Source organism: Dipodomys merriami, unplaced genomic scaffold, assembly GCF_024711535.1.
Source record: "Dipodomys merriami isolate MVZ:Mamm:240054 unplaced genomic scaffold, mDipMer1.0.p SCAF_6, whole genome shotgun sequence".
NCBI lineage: Eukaryota > Metazoa > Chordata > Mammalia > Rodentia > Heteromyidae > Dipodomys > Dipodomys merriami.
Window position 1 is genome coordinate 68,676,096 of NW_027206179.1, and position 6,498 is coordinate 68,682,593.

At 45.7% G+C, this 6,498-nt stretch overlaps 1 long non-coding RNA gene across 1 annotated transcript; it reads left to right on the top strand.

Moving 5' to 3' along the window:
* The first annotated feature begins 2,906 nt into the window (after nt 1-2,906).
* Nucleotides 2,907-5,914, top strand: LOC138813565 (uncharacterized). Its single transcript, XR_011367848.1, has 3 exons — nt 2,907-3,027; nt 4,754-4,855; nt 5,725-5,914. It is a non-coding gene; the product is annotated as an uncharacterized lncRNA (long non-coding RNA).
* Nucleotides 5,915-6,498: the final 584 nt, after the last annotated feature.

The window sequence follows — 6,498 nt, forward strand, 5'->3', positions numbered from 1 at the left end:
TTCTTGGCTTCCTGTCTGTTTGGAGGTGAGCAGCAGCTTCTTCTACATGCTGGCATTATGCTCTTTGCCAAGAACAATGGAGTGGGTGATGATGAACTACAATCTCCAAACTTGTGAGCTAAAATCAATCTTTCCTCCTTTTGTGTATGTCAGGCATCCTGTCTCAGCCAGAGATAAGTAATTAGCATAGATATATTTGGAATTCCGTCTTTCAGGATCTTGATAGGCACTGTAATAATTGGAGTCAATTTTTATTTAATACATTGTCACGAAGATAAAACTTTAGCAAAAGAAGTAAAAGAGCTGAAGGAAATTGATTTCTCAAATAAATTCCCTAATAAAATGTAAATAAAGTGTGTGTGTGTGTGTGTGTGTGTGTGTGTGTGTGTGTGTGTGTGTGTGTGTGTGTGTGTGCACGTTCCAGCACCAGCCCTGGTCTGGGCTCTATCCCTGAGATTTTGTGCTCAGAATTAACGCTCTGCCACTTGAGCCACAGCTCCAATTCCAGCTTTTTACTAGCTATTTGGAGATGAGTCTCACAGACTTTCCTGCCTGGACTAGCTTCAAATTGTGATTCTCAGATCTCAGCCTCCTGAGTACTACCAGTATCCATCTATAAGTAAATATCTTCTAAAGAGATTTATGAAGTCATTTTCAGGGTTGCTTTTTAAAGTATCATGTAAAATACATATACATATGTGAATTTACATAGATGTAAAGATATTTACATGTGAGTTCATTTTTCTATTATTTTAAGGTGTGTCTTATTTTCCTCATCTATTTGTTAGATTGTTTTTTTTCCAATCAGTTGGTTGGTTGGTCTTGTGAAATACAGGGTCTTGAACTCAGGCCTTGTGTTCTTGTTTAGCTAGCTTGCTAGGCTGGTGCTCTATCACTTGAGCCATGCCTCTAGCCTAACTTTTTTGCTGGCTGCTAATTGGAGGTGGAATCTCATAAATTTTTTTAAACCCTGGACTGGCCTCAAAATGTAATCCTCCAGATCTCTGTCTCTTGAGTAGCCAGGATTACAAATGTAATCCATCGGACGTCAGCTTCATTTGCCTTTGAGTTGCATGTATTTACACATGCTGTCTAAAATTCTTTCTTGACAAAAGAATGATGTAAAAAGAACAACAAGAACACTTAGAAGGATATGACTTAGCATTGCCAAGCATATAAAGTAAAACTGGATTCCAGTATGGGTAGTTGAAACTCAATCACCTTAAATAGCATCACCCCATAGAACTTAGCAGAGGTCCTTAGAACAGAACCACAGTCTGGGGTCCAATCTAGAAAGAAGATTACAAATTACTCACTCACTCAATCTACAGGGGATACCTTAAAGAGGCTGATTCTAGGGCTGCCGCCCTCACTCTGAGTGACTTCATCTTGAAATCCGTTCTTCTGTCAAACTTTTTAAAGTCCTATCTTTTGCATTTTTCTTATTCTCCCAAGAATCCAATGCCTGGCTAGCGTTATGCATTTGAAGATTGATCTAGCTAAGAACTGCCTTTGAAACCTCAGAATCTTCTGGTGATTGTTTCTGCTGTTTGTATTTAGAGTGACATATTCCTAGGCATTGGAAACCAACGAGGTCTGCTGTGAGGAATTTCCTTATGCTCCATGTTGATTAGAGAAATAGCGAAGAGGTGGGGTTGCTGTGTGGCTATGGAGCCTCCAGGGGGCGCGCTGCTGAAGGACTGAAGACCAATTTTGAAGAGGAGGTAGGGAAGTTCCTCTCCACTAATTTCTACTGCCCAGAAAACAGGTGGGGCTCAGCTCTCTAGGGACATATACTTCCCACCCAGAACAATCAGGAGGGCTGGGAACAAAGGGACAGAAGTCTGTCCTTTCTGCCTGTCACTCGCTGCTGTGACCCTGGAGGGAAGACAACAGGCTGGAATTAAGGAGCATTCCGATGTTTGTATAAGGACAGAATGATAAGCCAGGCACTGGTGCCCCTCACCTTTAATCCTAGCTACTGAGGAGGTAGAGATCTCAGGATCACAGTTCAGTTACAGTTTAGGCAGAAAAGTCCATGAGACTCTTGTCTCCAATTAACCAGCAAAAAGCCAGAAGTGGCGCTGTGGCTAAAATGGTAGAACACCAATTTTGATTGAAAAAGGTAGAGGGCAGTGTCCAGACTCTTGAGTTCGAGCCCCAATACAGACAGACACAGACACAGACACAGACACACACACACACACACCAATGTCTTTAGTATTTAGGTTTCCCTCAGTTATTTTCCTGCTACTTTGCTCAATCCTGGAGGATGCCAAAAGAGGGGGACGGGGGGTAGCGACTCCTCCTTATGAATACTCAACAATAAGGGAGGGAGTAACAGAGAAATCCCCGCAAGAAATTCAACTTGAGTCAACCTACTTTTCCGGGGCTCCAGTCGGCCGCCCCGACCTTCCAGCAGAAAAGAAGGAAACTTCCTTTAGGGAAGAGCCCACCATAGCCAGCCCCGGGTGCTGGAACCGAGCTGGGCTGACCATGAGCCCTGGGGAGACCCTGGGAACTCGGGCGCGCGGGGCCCAGGCCGGGGAACCCCGCCCTTGGGCGCACCGGTGAGGGAGGAGCGCCAGGGCTGCGCGGGACCTGTGGTTGGAACGTTTCCTTTCCTGAAATGGGGGTAAACACGGAGGAGATGCTCGGGTTTGGAGTGAGATAACCGGCAATGCAATCAGGCTCCTTACGGAAGTTGGAAAAGTTGCTGCGGCCGCAGCAGGTGCAGCGGGTGGGGAGGAGGCGGGCAGCGGCCCGCGGCTCTCGGCTCCCAGAGCCCACAGCCAGCCAGTCCCGCCAGCTTGGTGGCGTTGCCATGGTAGCGGGGGCGGGGCCGCGCCGCAGCGTGCCCAGGTTGCCAGGCAACCAGGGGCGCGCGGGCGCCAGTTCGGGCTTAGGAGCCCCCACAGCCGGCCTCTTTGTCCACATTTTGCCCCTAGGATGAGCCAAGGAGTCGAGGTTTAATTAGACATTTGTCTTCCGCGGTGTTAACTCACCACGCGTAGCAGCCATGATTAGGTAACCAGGCGTCTAGGCTCCCACGTACTTAATACCATCAGATTCTGCTTTGGACAACAATTTGGATTGTGATTTAATAGAAGATCACAAAGTTATACGATCCTTTCTGAAAAGATAAGAAAAAGTAAAAGGTATTCTGTGTCCCTCGTGGGGCTTGAACTCTGGGCCTGGCCGCTGTTCCTCAGCTCTTCAGTTCAAGGCCAGCACTCTACCACTTGAGCCACAGTGCCACTTCCGGCTTTCTGGTGGTTAATTGGAGATGTCTCTCACAGGCTTTCCTGCCCGGGCTGGCTTTGAACGTCGATCCTCAGATCTCAGCCTCCTGAGTAGCTAGGATGACAGACGTGAGCTACTGGCACCCGGCTTGTGTCCTTTTTTTTTTTTTTTTTCAAGGTAATATATACTGACAAACTTTAAAAAAAAAAAAAACCCATTGAGAAAAACAATACTGCCATGGGGAATGGCTCACACCTGTAACCCTAACTACTCAGGAGACTGAAATCTGAGGCTCTTGGTTCAAGGTCAGCCCTTGCAGGAAAGTCTGTGACACTCTTATTGCCAATTAACTACCAAAAAGCCAAGAGTGGAGCAGTGGCTCAAGTAATAGAACACCAGTCTTGAGAGAGGAAAAGTTCCAAGATAACACCCACCCAGGCCCTGAGTTGGACCTCCAGTACTGGCACCAAAAGGAAAAAAAGACCAGTGAGAATGAGGAAACAAAGCAAAATAACACCTCACAGTTCAGGGAGAAGGGAAGTCTAGCCTGTGGCATGTCCTAGTTAGAAGTGCATGGTTGGACCCTGGTCTGGACTGATGGACCTCTCAAGTCTCAGCTCACTAGCCATGTGGTTGTCCTCACCCTCTCTAGGAAGGGCTGTGTGCCCATTCAATGCACAGGAGGTTCAGAGAAGTGAGCTGTTTACCTTCGTCAGTGGTAACTTAGAGCTCTGTGTGTGTGTGTGTGTGTGTGTGTGTGTGTGTGTGTGTGTGTGTGTGTGTGTGAGATCTATATATATAGTATATATAATGGTGTATATGTATGTGTGATATCTATATATATGGTATATATAACTCTGTGTGTGTGTGTGTGTGTGTGTGTGTGTGTGTGTGTGTGTGTATAATGGTATATATTTTCTGTTTGATTGAAATGTTTCTGAAGTCAGATGATTTCTTTTCTATTTTCTGGCCAGAGTTATCATGGCCAGAAAACCATTTCTCTTTTTTCCTCTAGGAACCACTCTATCTTCCTCGCTTTCTACTTCCTGTCTCTCCTTCCTTGCTTTTCTCCTCCTTTCTTCCCCTTCTTTCTTCTCCCTTCCTTTGTCCTCTCCCTCCTTACTTCCTCCTTTCCTTTTCTTCCTTTTCCCCCCCTTTTCCTCTGTCTTCATCCTCTTCTTCCTCCTCTTTTTTTGAGGTGTCAGGGACAGAGTAGTGCTATGTACCCCAAGTTGGTCTTGAAATCTCTATCTTCCAGTCTTAGTCTCCCTAGAGCTGAGATTATAAAAAGGTACCACATTGTCTGGTTGTATGTTCTCATTTTCAGGACATTTATCTTTTAACATTTCTTTTTATCAACACCCCAAACTGAGCTCTTTCCTACTATTATTTTTTTGATGTGCTGGGAATCGACTCCAGGGCCTTGTACATGCTATGCAAATGTTTTACTATGGAGTCACACTGCTGGGCTTCTTTTCCTGCTATTTAATTTGGTTTTCCTTCAAACCAGAAAGGCTGGCTCAAGAAATCCTACCTGTGGATGTCTTTAAACCAGTTGCTTGAGTAAGCTCTGCCAGAAACCTACACCGTGAAGCTTGGGTCTTTCTACAATGTAAGAATTCATTGAATGCCAATAGATTCCAGGGTTGTGTTGATCTCATCAACTTTGCTTTGCTGGGTTCTCCTGGTTTCATTTGAAATCAGGACATGGGCAGTTGATTACTAGTGTCTGTAACACTAAGGTCATATACCACACTTCACACAATTATATATAGGTTCCAGGAGTCTGGAGAGGGGCAGAGAGAGAACTCGGTAGTTGAGACAGAATCCATGCAAGAGGTCAGGGATTGAGTTAATGCACTAATTGCAGAGATATATCTATGCAAAATGTCCAAATTCAAGTGGGAAGTATTGATGGTTCAGGGGATCCCACAGAGATGAGTCTGAAGACATTTGGGAATGTGTCACCTGGCACTCTCCTGGGCAGAGGCTGCAATAAGGACACCAGGTGGTCTATGAAGAAGTAACAGGTCAACGTGGTATGCTGTGCGCAATTAGAAATGCCTCTTCTAAGCCGGGCGCTGGTGGCTCACGCCTGTAATCCTAGCTACTCAGGAGGCTGAGATCTGAGGATCACAGTTCAAAGCCAGCCTGGCCAGGAAAGTCTGAGATTCTTATCTCCAATAAACCACTAGAAAACTGCAAGTGGTGCTGTGGCTCAAGCGGTAGAGCGCTGGCCTTGAGCTGAAGAGCTGAGGGACAGCACCCAAGCCCAAAGTTCAAGCCCCACGACTGACCAAAAAAAAGAAAAAAAAAAGTGCCTCTTCTAATATTTGCCTGCGGGGTTTCTTGTCTAGTCCGTTCAGAATGTCCAACTTCTGGTGATTGTTTTTCAACTGTCTTGCCCTACTTTGTGTCTTGATGAAGTCCAGTAAGTTCAAATGGTCACTCCTAAAATCTTGTGTTTACTTTATATGTTAGATGAACCATCATTCTATCTTGAAATTTGTGCCCCAAATGGAGTCACTCAGGATAAGCCAAAGTTGAAAGAAAAACTGCTGCTCTGCATAACCAGAGTGAATCTAGCTGTCAGCACGTCGGCCTCAAGCTTCCTGGAGAAAGTTTACTCAGGTCTGAAGGACATCAAATAAAGAGCGTGGCTGAAGGAACAGATGAGAGAGCCATTTCTACTTTCTGCATTTTTCCATGTCGGTCCTGGGGCTTGAACTCAGGGCCTGGACACTGTTCCTAAGCTTTTTTTCTCAAGGCTAACACTCTTCTATTTGAGCCACATCTCTGCTTGCAGCTGTTTGGTAGTTGATTGAAGTCTCACAGATTTTACTGCCTGGGCTAGCTTTGCACCATGATCCTGAGATCCTAGGATTACAGGTGTGCAGATTCATTGTATATGAACTAAGGGATCAAAGGAAATGAAACTTGTTAGTAAAATGAAACATTGATTTTTTTTTTGACAGTCCTGGGGCTTGAACTCAGAGCCTGGATGCTATCCCTGAGCTTCTTTTGCTCAAGGCTACCACTTGAGCCACAGTGCTGCTTCTGGCTTTTTTGGGGGGGGGGGTCCCGTTGTGGGGCCTGAGCTCTGGGCCTAGGTGCTATCCCTCAGCTTTTCAGCTCAAGGCTAGCGCTCTACCACTTGAGCCACAGCGTCACTTCCGGCTTTTTTCTTTTTGCTTATGTGGTGCTGAAGAATCGAACCCAGGACCTCAGGCATGCAAGGCAAACGCTCTACCACTG